Source organism: Pogoniulus pusillus, chromosome 36, assembly GCF_015220805.1.
Source record: "Pogoniulus pusillus isolate bPogPus1 chromosome 36, bPogPus1.pri, whole genome shotgun sequence".
NCBI lineage: Eukaryota > Metazoa > Chordata > Aves > Piciformes > Lybiidae > Pogoniulus > Pogoniulus pusillus.
Window position 1 is genome coordinate 7825618 of NC_087299.1, and position 15433 is coordinate 7841050.

A 15433-nucleotide genomic window follows, 5' to 3' on the forward strand; every position below is an offset into this window, starting at 1 on the left:
CTTCTTCTCCAAGCCCCCTCCTCCAACACTCCACTGACCAGCACCACCTTGGGCAGCTTTCAGCCCTGCCCAGGCATTAGAGCTCTTCCCCCAAATCACTCCAGAAGATGATGGTTGAGTGCTTGCATCCTGGGGAGGAATTCCTTACCCCTGCCCTCCAGCAAGCCTACATCACACAGGAAGGGAGCAGGAGGAAAAGCAACTCACATACACAGGTGAACCTTAGAGATCATCCAGCTGCAACCCCCTGCCACGGGCAGGGACACCTCCCATGAGGTCAGGTTGCTCAAAGCCTCATCCCAGGACCTCCATGGTTGGAACTAGACCTTTAAGACCATCAAGTCCCACCCTCACCACTCAGCAGATGTGGATGTAGTACCTGAGAGGTGGCAGAGCCACCAAGCCATGCCTCTGGAGACCCACACATGGCCCAGAGCTGGGCTCAGGTGGCTGAGCAGGCAGCACAGCTGGCACTGCCATGCTCACCTGCCCCACAGGAGCATGCTGCTGCTGCTGCAGCAAAGCCTCAGCTCCCCCAGCAGCAAGCCTCATTTCAGCAGCACTGCTTGTCCCTTCTGAGTTTATTTCCACCCCCACCTTCACAGCCCACTGACTGAGAAGATGTTTTCAAGGCACACACAGTGGGGATCCCACACCTGCAGACAGCTGGATCCTGATGGGCAATGCAGCAGCCCAAATCACACCCAGCAAAGCAATGGAGAAGCAGAGCCCCAGAGCCTGAGCTCTAAATAGGTGCAAACAGCACCAACCAAACCCCCACCCGGCACATCTCAGCACCAAGTGCTGCCTGTCAGCCACACCACACAGGCTGCCAGGAGCAGGAACCACAACAGCTTGATCCCTGCCCTCTTTCCTCACAAGGAGGCCCTGGAGGAACATGAGAGTTAGAGGCAAAGGCTCAGAAGCCAACATCCATCCACTGCTGGGCTTCATGAGTTGCCTTCTCTGCAGGTGCAAAGACCAAAGTCACAACTTGATCAGGAGCAAAGCCTGGAGCTCTCCACAGCTGTACCAGCTCCTGGTCCTTGGGAGCCTGTGCCAAGATGTTGCCCACTCAGCTCAAAAGCACACACCACAGCCTGATACCTCCTACCCAAATGCATCACAGAATCAGGCAGGAAGGGACCACAAGGATCATCTAGTCCCAACCCTCCTGCCATGGGCTGGAATTGCTTTGGAGGGCCAGGAAACCAAAGTATAGGATGAAACAAGGTCCCCAGCACAGGTGGTGGAAGAGGAGGTTACCAGGCACACAGCTGAGCATGTCAGCAGCTGGCACTGAGCACAGCAAGCTGTGGCACTACAGATCTCCTGCAACCATTGCCCTGCTTGGAATGGATGATCTCCAGAGGTCCTTCCCAACCTTCCACTGTGCTGGGATTATGGGATTGCAGCATTCATTCAGCTGGGGGTGTGCAGCCTGCAGAAGAGGATGCTCAGGGCAGAACTCATTGCTGTCTGCAGCTACCTGAAGGGAGGCTGTAGCCAGGTGGGGTTGGGCTCTGCTGCCAGGCACCCAGCAACAGAAGAAGGGGACACAGCCTCAAGCTGTGCCAGGGCAGGTTCAGGCTGGATGTTAGGAGGAAGCTGTTGGCAGAGAGAGTGATTGGCATTGGAATGGGCTGCCCAGGGAGGTGGTGAAGTGGCTGTGGCTGGAGGTGTTGCAGCCAAGCCTGGCTGGGGCACTTAGTGCCATGGTCTGGTTGATTGGGCAGGGCTGGGTGCTAGGTTGGCCTGGATGAACTTGGAGCTCTCTTCCAACCTGTGGAAACAGAAGGCCCCTTCTCCCAGCAAGGCACAGGTACCTCCAAGTGAGAAATCCAACTCTCAGCTCCCCTTTTCTAGCCCAGTGTGGTCTGAAGGCTTCCAGGGACTCCCTGCTCTGTCTATTCTCAGGCCCACACAACAGCTGCTAGAGAGCTAAGAGCAGGATGGAGCTTGGACATGGTGCTTCTTGTGTCCTCCTCTCAGGCTGGTCTCTCAAAGGCTGCTGAAAGCAGCCAGACACAGAGCCCCAGAGGATGAGTGGCCAGACAGAGTGGGATGCAAGGGACAGAGGTGGGGGACTTCCCAGGGAAAGGAAAATGGAGGAGGAGGAAGGCAAGGATGCAGCTGCAACAGAGCCTCATCCACAGCAAGAGCTGCTGCTGCTGCTCTCCATATGCCACCTCAGCAGCTCCCACAAAGGGCTGTGGGACAGGGGGGATGTGACACTGCTGAGGAGCCCCTGACAGCTCACTGGGCCTGGGAGGGGAAGAACCAAAGTGAGCCTTGAAGGGCAGCAGAAGGCTCCGTGCCGAGGCAGTGCCATGCAGCTGCCTCTGCTGGCAGCCCTCCCAGCTCTAACCTGGTGGGAGATGGAAGGAGGAGAGGAAGGGGAGAGGTGGAAAACAGCTTAAAAATATCCCAGAGCAGCAGAGTTATTTGGGGGATTTTCACTTCCAGCAGAAAGAGGAAGAGAAACAAGAAGCAAAGTCAAGCCCCCATGGGCAGCTGTGGTGGAAACGAAGTCTCAGTGTCAGGACTGCAGCATCCCCTCCCTCCCCTTGCTCTGGTGCCTCTCAGCCAGAGCTGATGTGGGTTGTGCCATCTCCATCACAGCCTTTTGGCACCTGGAAGAAGGGGTGGCTCTCCTGGCATGCCAGAGGGAAGGAGCTCCACCTTTTCTTTCCTAGGTACCAGGAGGAGATGCCCTCCTTGCAAGGCAGCAGCTCTCCTGGCGAGGTGAAAGGAGCAGCACAAGGTTAGGGACAGCAAAACTGACTCCATTTTGCCAGTGTGCAGGGAGAGGTTCAGGTACAGCAGCCCTGAGGACAAGGTGTGCTTGGTTGGGGTTTCCCCAGAGCTGTCTGCCCACCACTCAGGCACTGTCCCCTGCCAAGGGGATGCTGTGGGGGAGACAGGGAACAGGCACTGCTGGGGGAGGAGAAGAAAAAGAAGGAGGAAGGTTGCTCCCATTGAGGAGATGCTCAGGTCCCTTCCAGCCCAACCCATTCCATGGTGCTTGCTGTGGGTGAAGGCAGCTCAGCCAGCTCAGCCTGGCCACCTCAGGCACCGTGGCAGAGAGCCAGCAGCTGCCTGGCAGCAGCCACCACACAAGCCCTCAGCCACACATCATCCACAACAACACTTCTCACCCAACTGCTCCGCAGCAGGCAGGACCCTCTGCTGCTGGCACAAGCCCTGGCACCCCAGGGACCTCGCTGGTAGGTTCCCATGTCACTCCACTGTGCCCACGATGCTAAGCAGGCCAGAGCACATCACCTAACACACAGCAAGCAGCTGTGGCACAGCTCTGCAGCACACAGACAGCAGAGGTCAAGCTGGAAAACAGAAGAGCTCCTTTCCCATGTGCCAAACAGGGCATTCCCAAAGTGGCAGGAGTCTAACTGGGGTCTAACCAAGGTCTGAGTGGGGCATGGAGACTCTCAGCTCCAGCTGGGGCTTTGTGCTGGGGATTGGAATGTCCCTGCCTGCCTCCTCCCTACCAGCTGAAGCTTTCATATGCAGATGCCAAAACCTGATGTTCACAGGGTCTGTAACAGCAGCTGCTCCGCAGAGGCAGGGGAAAACCAGGGGGGAACCAGAAGGAGCCAGACAGTGACAAAGAGATGATGAAGTCGCCTGGCCAAGACCCCTGCAGAGCTGCCAGCTCCACTGCTGCAGCGCTCAGCAGTCAGGAACTGCAGCCTCAGGACACGGAATGCCAGGCTGGAAGGGACCCCAGGGGTCGGCTGGGTGACAGTGGAGTTGCAGTGAGCTGGCCCAGCACCCTGTCAACTGAGTCTTAAAGCTGCCCCATTCAGAGGAACCCACTGCTTGCCTTGGGAGATGGTTGCAGTGTCTGACTGCTGGCCCAGCACCTGCCAAGCTGAGGCTCAGAGCTGCCCAGAGTAGGGAACCCACTGCTTGCCTTGGCAGATGAGTCCAGTGTCTGACTGCTGGCCCAGACCTGAGTACTGCTCCAGCCCCCAACCCCAGCTTGCAGCAGCAGATCCCTGTCTGCCTGGGCTGCAGAGCAGATGGGCTTGGTGCTGCCTGGAGCACAAGGGGCAGTGCTCCCCTGTGAGTGCTGCTAACTCCAGTTAACGGCTGGGGAACAGGATCCCAGAAGGGTTAAGGCACTTGAGGCAACTCCTCAGGCTGGCTTGGCCTCGGCAGGACTCAACACTCAACCCTGTGAGGACTCAGGAAGCCATCTGTGACTCACAGAGCTGAAGGCATCATAGAATCAAGCAGGCTGGAAGAGAGCTCCAAGCTCAGCCAGCCCAACCCAGAACCCAGCCCTGGCCAAGCAACCAGAACATAGAATCAACCAGGTTGGAAGAGAGCTCCAAGCTCAGCCAGCCCAACCTAGCACCCAGCCCTGCCCAACCAACCAGACCATGGCACTAAGTGCCTCATCCAGCTGTAAATGTTGTGGCTCTCTGCTTGTCTCTTGTGCTAAGCTGCAAACAGAAAGCTTCATTCCTTAACTTCCAGCTGGCTGAGCCTAGTCTGGGGGATTTCATAAGAGCAGGGGAGATGAGGAACTCCCAAACCATCACCAGCACCTCCCCACCCATGCTGACCTGCAGAGCTCTCACCCCACAGCTCCCACTCCTTCCTCCAGCTCAGGAGATGACGCCAGCCTGGCAGAGCACACACACACAGACACACACAAAAGTTCTCCCTCTCCTCCTTGGAACAAAAGTGCAATTGAGACAACTAACCCCACAGCCTGACCTGCTTTTCAACTCCAGCAAATTTCACTGGGCTTTGATTTGATCTCCCCCCCACCTACCCCCCCTCCACTCCACTCCCTTTATCATGCTGTGGCTCAATGAAGCAGCTGTTAACACCCAGAAAGGGGAAAGAAGTTTGACTATGTATTAACCCCCCAAAAACAGGAGGAAAGGAGGGCAGGAGGCTGTGTTCCAGGGTCAGGCACTTGCCTGTGGAATGATTTCCTGGTCAGAAAGAGGTTGGGAGCAGGGGAAAATAACCACAGAATCATCCAAGTTGGCAAAGACCTTCAGCATCACCAAGCCCAACCTATAACTCTACCAAGCTTTGGTGCTCATGGAGTGCCTAGGAGTGCAGGTCAGGCATGCAGGCACAGCTGGAACAAAGCAGAGCAACCCTTCTGAGCACCCAGGAGGTGCTTTTGGGCTTGCTGTTGGCCAGCAGGGAATAGTGGGAACTTCTGAGAAGCTGAAGTTCAGCTCCCTGCAGGGAGGTTGGGCTCTGCTGCCAGGCAAGCAACAGAAGAAGGGGACACAGCCTCAAGTTGTGCCAGGGCAAGTTCAGGCTGGATGTTAGGAGGAAGCTGTTGGCAGAGAGAGTGATTGGCATTGGAATGGGCTGCCCAGGGAGGTGGTGGAGTCACCATCCCTGGTGGTGGTCAAGAACAGACTGGATGGGGCACTTAGTGCCATGGTCTTCATCTTTAAGTCATCATCAGACTGGAGATGAGGAAGAAATTCTTGGCAGGGAGGGTGGTGAGACACTGGCACAGGTTGCCCAGGGAGGTTGTGGAGCACAGAAGCACCCAATGTGATCAAAGATCACATTGGGTGCTTCTGTGCTCCACAACCTCCCTGGAGGTGTTCAAGACCAGGTTGGATGAGGCCTTGAGTGACCTGTTCTAGTGGGAGATGTCCCTGCCCTGAGCTTTGAGGTCCCTTCCAACCTAATCCACTCTCTAATTCTATGATATTGCCCATCTGTGACCCCTTCCCAGCCTGAGAAGCTGAGCTGGCTGCAGAGCTGAGCTCTCAGGGGCCAGAAGGGATCCCTGATGGAGAGGAGGGAACATTTCTTAGATGCAAGAGTGGTCAGGGAAAGGTAAGACAAAGCAGGGCAGGGACGTGCCCAGGGGGCTGGGTAGTCCTGCTCTCTCAGCAGCATCCCTGATTGAATCATTAAGGCTGGAAAAGTTCTCTCAGATCCTCATCAGTCACTAAATTGGGTCCCCATGGATTTTTAACAGCTCCAGAGCAAGCTGGTGAAGAGTCTGGAGAGGAGCAGCTGAGGGAGCTGGAGGTGTTCAGAAAAGGAGGCTGAGGAGAGACCTCAGGAGGATGCTGTGAGGTGGGGGTTGGGCTCTTCTCCCTAGGAAGAAGTGATAGGACAAGAGCAAACTGTCTCAAATTGCACCAGGAGAGGTTCAGGTTGGAGATTAGGAAGAGTTTCTTTGCTGCAAGAGTGATCAGGGATGGGCACAGGCTGCCCAAGGAGGTGGTGGAGTGCCCATCCCTGGGGGTGTTCAAGAAACCTGTGGCCATGGCACTTGGGGACAGGGTTTAGTGGGCATGGAGGTGTTGGGTTGGCAGCTGGGCTGGGTGATCTGAGAGGTCTGAAATGATTTAATGCTTTTATAAGTCCATGACTCCCCTGCTGCAGCCAAGCACATTGAACTCCACCTTTGAGATGCAAACCAGGCTGGGGTGGCTTGCAGCAGCAGCACAGCCCACTTGGGCCACTGGGATGGTGATGGTTGTCCTTGATGATCTTATTAAGGCTGGAAGTGCCCTCTGAGCCTAGGATTCCATCCTACAACTCTCAGACCCCAGGAAGCCACCAGCACCTTCTTTTCCTTGCCCCCACAACAGAGCCTGGCAGTGAGATGCAGGTTGGAGAGCCTCATTCCCAAGGAAACAAGCCAAGACTTCCCACGCCACCTTCCTGCTGCTCAGTGCACAAAAGCAACACAGACTTCCTGAAATCCTTCTCTCTCCACGACCCTCCCTACTGTGTCTCTGCATCCTGCTCCAAGGCCATGCTCTGGGCTGAGATAACAAGGCACTTGCTGCCAAAAGCAGCAGCCAGGGGGGCCCAGGAGCCAGGGCTGCATGCAAGCAAAGCCCTGCTCTGAACAGGCAGAGATGGGAGGTGAAGAATCCCTCTGGCTCAGGCTTACCTAATCCACCAGAGACCAGTGTGGGATCCCTGGAGTTGATCTGAGCCCAGGTACCAAAGGCTCTGCCACCCAGCTGCCAGCCACAGTGCCCCAAGCAGCACTACAGGCTGGGGACAGAGTGGCTGAGAGCAGCCAGGCAGAGAGGGAGCTGAGGGTGTTGGCAGAGAGGAGCTGCAGAGGAGGCAGCAGTGCCCAGGTGGGCAGCAGAGCCAATGGCATCCTGGGCTGGCTCAGGAGCAGTGTGGGCAGCAGGACCAGGACAGTCCTGTTCCTGTGCTCAAGCCACAGCTTGAGTGCTGTGTCCAGTTGTGGTCTCCTGAGTTGAAAAGAGCTGTTGAGGTGCTGGAAGGTGTTTGGAGAAGGGCAGCAAGGCTGGGGAGGGGCCTGGAGCACAGCCCTGTGAGGAGAGGCTGAGGGAGCTGGGGGGGTGCAGCCTGCAGCAGAGGAGGCTCAGGGCAGAGCTCATTGCTGCCTGCAGCTGCCTGCAGGGAGGCTGTAGCCAGGTAGGGTTGGGCTCTGCTGCCAGGCACCCAGCAACAGAAGGGGACAGAGGCTCAAGCTGTGCCAGGGCAGGTTCAGGATGGATAGAAACATAGAATCAGTCAGGGTTGGAAGAGACCACAAGGATCATCTACTTCCAGTCCCCCTGCCATGGGCAGGGATGTGAGGAGGAAGTTGTTGGCAGAGAGAGTGATTGGCACTGGAATGGGCTGCCCAGGGAGGTGGTGGAGTGGCTGTGGCTGGAGGTGTTGCAGCCAAGGCTGGCTGGGGCACTTAGTGCCATGGTCTGGTTGGTTGGCCAGGGCTGGGTGCTGAGCTTGGAGCTCTATTCCAACCTGCTTGGTTCTATGAAGGACCTTGCAGGCAGGAACCAAGCAGCTCAGCTGCAGCTTCTGCATTCACTGACCCAGGCCAGGGGCTGCAGATTGCCAGCAGAGCCTTTTGCCATTCATGTAACTCTAAATCCCTGCAGAAACAGATCAGATCTCAGAGGCCTTTTCCAACCAAAGCTGTTCTATGAACCCTGAGTGCTCACAGGTGGCAAAATGTCTCCATTTCCCTCTGCAGCTGGCACTTAGAACCATGGAATGGTTTGGGTGGGAAGGGACCTTTAAAGCTCCTCTAGTGCAACCCCCTGCAGTCAGCAGGGGACACCCCCAGCCAGAGCAGGCTGCTCAGAGCCCCAAACAACCTCTCCTGCAGTGGCTTCAGGGATGAGGCAACCTGGGCCAGGGTCTCACCACCCTCACTGCCAAACATTTCCTCCTCCTCCTCTCCAACCTGAATCATCTTCTTTTAGTTCAAACCCTCACTCCTTGGCCCTGCTCCAAAGCCTGTCCCCACCTTCCCTTCAGACCCCTTCACGTCCTGGAAGGGCTTAGTTCAGGCTGTGCCTTGAAGCCTGGGAGCACCCAGCCGGCCCTGCTCTTGCCAATTACACACTAATTAAGCACCATTCCACTGCCTCTCCACAGCATATCCATCAATTGGCTTCCAAGAATCACTGCTGCTGCAGTTCAGCCTCCCTGGAGAGCTGCAGTTTGGGTGTCTTAGTGGTTCAGGTTTGGCCAAGCAAGCTGGGGGCTGAGGAGCAAAGCCCTGATGCTACCTCGGGAGGAGGCAGGAGAGGGGGCAGGGATTTTCCCAACCTCCTTCCCCATTCCCTAAAGCTCTACCAGAGCAGTCCCCAAAAACACAGCCAGAATGGAAACCAGATGTGTAGGAAGTGTCTCATTAGCAGTAATTGCTTTGCAAGGATTTGAGGTTTTCCCCCTCTGTGCCACCACCAAACAGGCTTTTGAAAGGAGCTGGCCCCTGGGCTGGGTACCAGGAGGTGCTGGGTTAGGGTTAGAGGGGTGGAGGGGGGGCAAAAATAAAACCCCACAGGGTAAAAGCCTCTCCCAGGACTAACATTTTGATGGAAGCCAGAGAAAGTTTACTCAGGCTGGGCTGGCAGCAGGCATCAGCCTGCTGCGTGGCAGAGGATCAGATTAAGCTGAAGCAACTCAGCATATCTCAACCTCCCCCCACTCCCCCCCCTCTTTTAAGCTGGAGTGCAGCTCATCACCGCCAAATGATTCGTGAAATAGCCTCCTGATTAGCTCCCCCTTGCACCCTCCCTGCTTCCAGAGAGGGGAGGGCAGGCAGGAGAGGCTCCAGGAACCCTTAAGGTGGGTAAAGCTCTCTTAAGGGCATTGAATTCGACCTGGCTCCTTCCCCCCACGACTCAAGGCTGATTAGAGAGGCTGGCAGCCACTTCAGCCTTCCCTCACCCAAGCTTCCCTGCTTCTGCTTTTACCTGTGGAGTGATTTTTTTCCCCCCCACCCCCTCTCTCGAATTACAGAGGCTGGACAAAGCCACAAAGAACAGGTCAGGCAGGTCCCTGCAACAGGAGCTGCTGCTGTGCCCCACAGTAAGGAGCCCCAAAAGCAAGGCAGGACAGCAGTGAAGCTGCCCCAAGGACTGGCTGAGACCCAAGCCCCCTCTCTCTGCTCAACCTTTGGCTGCTCCCAAGCCCCTGCAGCACCAAGAGCCTTTATTTTCTGCCTGCTGCACAAGTTTCTTTCCCACCTCAGGTTTCACTAACCCATCCCTTTGGTCTGCTGCTGGACTGCAACCTCTTCAAACCAAAGAGCATCTGGCTGGCAGCAGCTTACCTTCAGCCCTCACTCAGCACCAGCCTGGATCACTCCTTAGAGCCCCAGAGGGGTCAGGCACTGCTTCAGCAGCCTGCATGGCCCAGTTGGGTGTGCTGGGGAGGTTGAAGGTGGCTATCAGAAGAAGCTTCTTGACTGAAAAGGTTCCCAAGGCTGGAACAGGCTGGCCAGGGTTAAATCTCCATCCCTGGAGATGTTTCAAAGCCACAGGGACGTGGTGCTGAGGGACACGGTTCAGGACCAGCCTTGGCAAAGACCTTTTGGGATGGATGAACTCAGAGGTCTGCTCCACCCCAAACCATTCTCTGGCTCCGAGTGTGTTCACAGATACTGCTGCCCACATCTCCATGGACACTGCTGTCCTCCACAGCTGCTCTCAGCTTCTGCCAGGGGGCTGATCTGGCACCCAGCCCCTGCCACAGGGACCTGCTTTGTTATCCCCAGTCCCAGGCTGCCCTCCCCAGCATCACCTCTCCACGCACCCAGAATCACAGAATCAAACAGCCAGGCTGGAAAAGACCCTCAGGATCACCAAGTCCAACCCATAACCCTACTCTGCAAGATACCCCTCAGGATACAGAGCTGCAGAGCAGAGGCTGGCCCCTGCCACCCACCACACAGTGCTCAGCAGCCCCTGCCTGGGGCACCTCGCTGCAGAGCAAGGAGCGAGTCCATGCCCTGGGCACGCAGGGAGTGGCAGCTGGCACAAGAGGGTAGCGTGAGAGACCCCAGCCCCAGCTGGGTTACACTCCTAGGAGATGACCCTCACTGTAGGACCACTCTTCTCCCTCCCCTCCCCCTTCCCTTCTCCAGCCCCTGCAAGACAAAGGCCTCAGTCTTTGCTAGACACAAAGTGGCAGAGCCAGCCGCGGGGACAGGCTGGAAGAACGACTCCGATGTCACAGGAGGAGCAGGCACCCGCATTATTTTTGGTGAGAGGAGTATAATTGAGAGCCTTGCAAATCTCCCCTCTTCCTTGGGCTCCTTTCTCCAGCCCCCCCCCCCCCCCCCCCTTGGAGCAGGCTGCATCCCCCTGCTCCCCTCTCCCCAGCCAAGGGAACGCCAGCAGAGCTCAGCTCGCCGTCTCCAGGGCCAAGACAATAGCTGCTTATGTTCCCCACTTGTGCTGCTTTCTGGGAAGGCAGCCAGGGCTGGCAGCTCTCAGCAGCAGGGAATAAAGGAGGTGTTTGTGCTACCAAAGCCCTCTGCAGCAGTGGGGCACCCTCAGAGGGAGGCGAGGAGGCAGCAGCCTGCCCAGCATCCCCAGCAGAAAGGCAGACAGATGCCATGGGCTCGGGGAGAGGGGAGGCAGGAAAAGCCCACGGGACCCAGAGAGAAGCAGGAGGCTCCTGGAAGGAAGCTGTGCAACCAGCAGCGAGCAAAGCCCTTGGGCACAGGCAGATGCAGAGCATCCTCCTCTCTCTCTCTCTCTTTCCAAGAGCTAAAGCTGCAGCCCATCAGGCTGCTGAATGAAAGCAGTGGGAATTGAGGATGCTCTGAGCAGCAGAGGCAGGGTCAAGGCAAAACACAAGCAGAGCCCTGGTGCAGAGCAAGCTGGCTGTCAGCAGGGCACGAACAACACCGGTGTGAGCTGCAGTGGAGCTCCCTCAGCCCACAGCAGGAGGCAGGCAGGCAGCACTCTCCTGCCAGTCCTTCCTCCAGCCCTGCTCTTGCTGCCAAGCCTGAGCACACGGTGCTAGGGGACCTCCTCCTCTGCAGCCTGGCACTCTGGATGCCTGCACAACAAGAGCTGCCCTTTGGACCCTCCTGAAGTCTCTGGAGAAGCAAAATCCCACCCTGTGGGTGCTCAAGCCCTGGCAGCAGCAGACCAAACACACCTGGGAGCCTGACTTTGGCTCTGGCACTTTCATACACTGAACACCACTGGCCAGGAGGTGAGGAAACCACACATTTGTCCTCTTTGCCATCACAGCCACAGGCCCAGCCTGAGCTGCTGGGAGCACAGCAGGGCTGGGAGCACACCACGAGAGGGGCAGCAGCGATGCAGCTATGGGCAGGTACCAGCCACGGCTTGGCTCACACTCCAGCTGCCTAGGGCAGAAAGGGGTGGCCATGGCTCAGGCCAGGACTGTGTCCCTTGCCTGCACCCAGGGACACTCAGCCCAGCACTCCAAGCCCACCTGAGGCATCAGAGGATGAAAGCACAAAGACCCTTCCCACACAGGCAGCTTGCTAGGGTGAGCAGCAGGTGCAGCACTCAGGCTCCCGGAGCCCCAGGACGGCTCCAGCCCTCAGCATCCTTGGCAAGGCAGCTTTTTTTTGCCCCACTGAGCTCCTCTGGTACCTCTACCATGCCCCAGGCAGTACATAAGTCATTGCCTGAGCTCCTTCCTCCTCAGCACTGCTGTCAGATGCAGTCACTACCAGCAGCAGCTTCCCTGCTTTCGCTGCAGTGGAGCAGAATGCAAATCAACTCATCTGAAGAAATAAACTGGAGAAATAAAGCAATGATCCAATCAAAGTAGCCTGGAGGGCAGTGATGCCATCCAGAGGGGCCTGGACAGGCTGCAGAGGTGGGCACAAGCCAAGCTCAGGAGATTCAACAAGACCAAATGCAAGGTCCTGCAGCTGGGTCGAGGCAATGCCAAGCACCAATCCAGGCTGGGCAGTGCCAGGCTGGAGAGCAGCCCTGAGGAGAGGGACTTGGGGATGCTGCTGGAGGAGAAGCTCAGTGTGAGCCAGCAGTGTGCACTTGCAGCCCAGAGAGCAACCAGAGCCTGGGCTGCAGCAGCAGCAGTGTGGCCAGCAGGGCCAGGGAGGGGATTCTGCCCCTCTGCTCTGCTCTGCTGAGACCCCACCTGGAGTGCTGCATCCAGTTCTGGAGCCCCTGGGACAAGAGGGCTGTGGAGATGCTGGAGAGTGTCCAGAGCAGGGCCAGGAGGATGCTCAGAGGCTGCAGCAGCTCTGCTGTGAGCACAGCCTGAAAGAGTTGGGGCTGTGCAGGCTGGAGCAGAGGAGGCTCCCAGGGGACCTTCTTGTGGCCTTCCAGGATCTGAAGGGGGCTACAAAAAAGCTGGGGAGGGACTTGTGAGACTGTGAGGGAGTGGCAGGAGTGGGGGGAATGGAGCAAAGTTGGAGGTGGGGAGAGTGAGGCTGGAGGTGAGGAGGAAGTTGCTGAGCAGGAGAGTGGTGAGAGGCTGGAATGGGCTGCCCAGGGAGGTGGTTGAGGCCCCATGGCTGGAGGTGTTTGAGGCCAGGCTGGCTGAGGCTGTGTGCAGCCTGCTCTAGGGTAGGGTGTCCCTGGGCATGGCAGGGGAGTTGGCACTGGCTGCTCCTTGTGCTCCCTTCCAACCCTCTGACTGCTTCTCTGATTCTTCTCCCCCTTCCTTTCTTTCTTCCTTTACAGAGCTTTACAGCTCCTTTTCCACTGCCCTGAATAATTGAAGTGAACATGAAAATTTAAAGTCTTTCAAGATGCCATTAAAATTCATTCTCTTTCCCTTTGGAGAGTTGTCATTGCCAGAGTCCCACACAGGGCAAGGCAGCACAAGCAGCTGCCTCCTTCCCCTGCATTTAACTCCCTTCTCTCTGGCCAAAGGAAATGCTCTTCTAATTCCTTGCTGGAGAGCCTGAAATATCCTTCACTGCTGCCCAGCAGCAGCCCTACTGACCTCAATCCCACATCCATCCTGCTTTCATCCCACCTCTTCCAACTCAATTGAGCTCAACCATTCCATAGAGTCACAGAATGGAGTTGGGTTGGAAGGGATCTTGAAGGTCATCCAGTTCCAACCCCACTGCCACAGGCAGGGACATCTCCCACCAGCCCAGGCTGTTCAAGACCTCATCCAGCCTGGTCCTGAACACCTCCAGGGAGGTTGAGGAGCACAGAAGCACCCAATGTGATCAAAGATCACATTGGGTGCTTCTGTGCTCCACAACCTCCCTGGGCAACCTGTGCCAGGGTCTCAGCATCCTCAACCTGTGCCAGGGTCTCAGCACCCTCACTGCAAACAATTTCTTCCTCATCTCCAGTCTCCATCTGCTCTCTTCAAGCTTCCATCCATTCCCTTTTGACCACTTCACCTCTCCCTGGAGCTCAGCACAAGCACAGGGTCTGGTACCAAGCCACCCAAGCAGCTCTCTTGGCCCTTCCCCCAGTCTGCTTAGCTGATGCCTTCCCTCCTCAGCTTCACATCTTCACTGGTGGCCACAGCACTTCACACAAGCACAGAGTTGTTTCTGTTGGAAAAGACCTCCAAGATCATCCAGTCCAACCATCAACCAACACCAGCATGGCCACCAAACCATGGCCCCACGTTTCCTCAACACCTCCAGGGGATGGGGAACTCTCACAGCCCAGAAGACAGGGGAGCAGCAGGTGGGAGGAGGGGATTCTAGCCCTGCTGAGACCCCCACCTGCAGTGCTGAGGACAGCTCTGGAGCCCTCAGCACAGACAGGGACCTGTTGGAGTGGGGCCAGAAGAGGCCACAGCAATGCTGGGAGGGCTGGAAGCCCTCTGCTGTGAGGCCAAGCTGAGAAGAGAAAGCTCCAGGGGGACCTCCTGGTGGCTTTTCAGTGCTTAAAGGGGACAATCAGAAAGATGGGGGCAGGGTTTTGAGCAGGGCCTGTTGTGAGAGGACAAGAGGTGATGGCTTGAACTAAAAGAGGGAGACTGAGAGTGAAGAGCAGGGAGAAATGTTCCAGGCTAGAGCTGGAGTTGGTGCTCCTCAAGTGATGCTGAGCCTACCAGACCCCCTTGGCCTTCCCTGCAAGAGCTGCTCAGCTGCATCCCCAGTGGCTGCTGCCCACTCCCAGCAGGTTGGGGCTGCAGAGCTGCACAAGGAAGGTCAAGTTTCCCACTGAATCACAGCCCCAGGCTGCAGGCACTGTTACCAATTAGGAGCTATAACCTCCCAATTTACCCCCACTTGACCAACTGACCTTGAAGCCTCTGAACAAGCTCTCTAAATCCCTGCAGAGGCTCACCCAGGCCAGCCCCACGTGGGTTTTGCTTCTAGCAGGGCTGCTACCAGGGAGCAGGAATGTTGGACTCACAGCCCCCATTAACCTGACACCTGCCTCTCAAGCTAAGGACACAAGGCAAGGATGCAGCACTCAGGTTCCCAGGGGTGGATCCTTCCTGATCCACCAAGACTAAGCCACATCCACCACACAAGCAGATGGGAGGAGGGCACCAGCAGTGTGCACCCCAGAACCACACCACCCTCTGGAGCAGGAGTAGCAAACCACAGGAGATGTACAAACCTTTGCAGGGAACTTCACCTACTTAAGGGCACAGCAAAACCCAAGAGGCAGATGCCAGGATGCAGTCTCTGGCTGCAAAATGCTGTGAGCCACCAGGGCTGTCAAAAGGGCTCATTAGCAGACAAGGAAAGAGGCTGGCAGACAGCATGGCACAAGACCATGGCCAGGTAAAGCAGATTAGAGAGGCAGCAGCTCAGCAAGCCAAGCAAACAGGTTTGGGGCCAGCAACAGAGGCCAGCAGAGCTGGAAGTGAGCTCCAGTGGAGGATTTGCAGCTGTCAGTTCCAAGCCTTAGGAGTAAAATCAATCTACAGCTACCTGAAGGGAGGTTGGAGTCAGGTGAGGATTGGTCTCTTCTCCTGGGATGAGAGGAAATGGCTTCAAGTTGCACCAGGGGAGGGTTAGGTTGGATGTTAGGAACAACTTCTTTGCTTCAAGAGAGGTCAGGGCTTGGGACAGGCTGCCCAGGGAGGTGGTGGAGTCCCCAGCCCTGGAGGTGCTCCAGAAATGCATGGACATGGTGCCTGGGGATGTGGTCTAGAGGGCAGGGAGGTGCTGGGTTGATTTAGAGGGCAGGGTAGCGTTGGGTGGATGGTTGGACTTGACCATCTCCAAAGGTCTTTT

General features: G+C 56.8%; 1 protein-coding gene across 7 annotated transcripts in view; it reads right to left on the reverse strand.

Moving 5' to 3' along the window:
* Positions 1-15433, reverse strand: part of AGRN (agrin) — a 147950-nt gene that overhangs the window by 93343 nt on the left and 39174 nt on the right. The window lies entirely within an intron of this gene.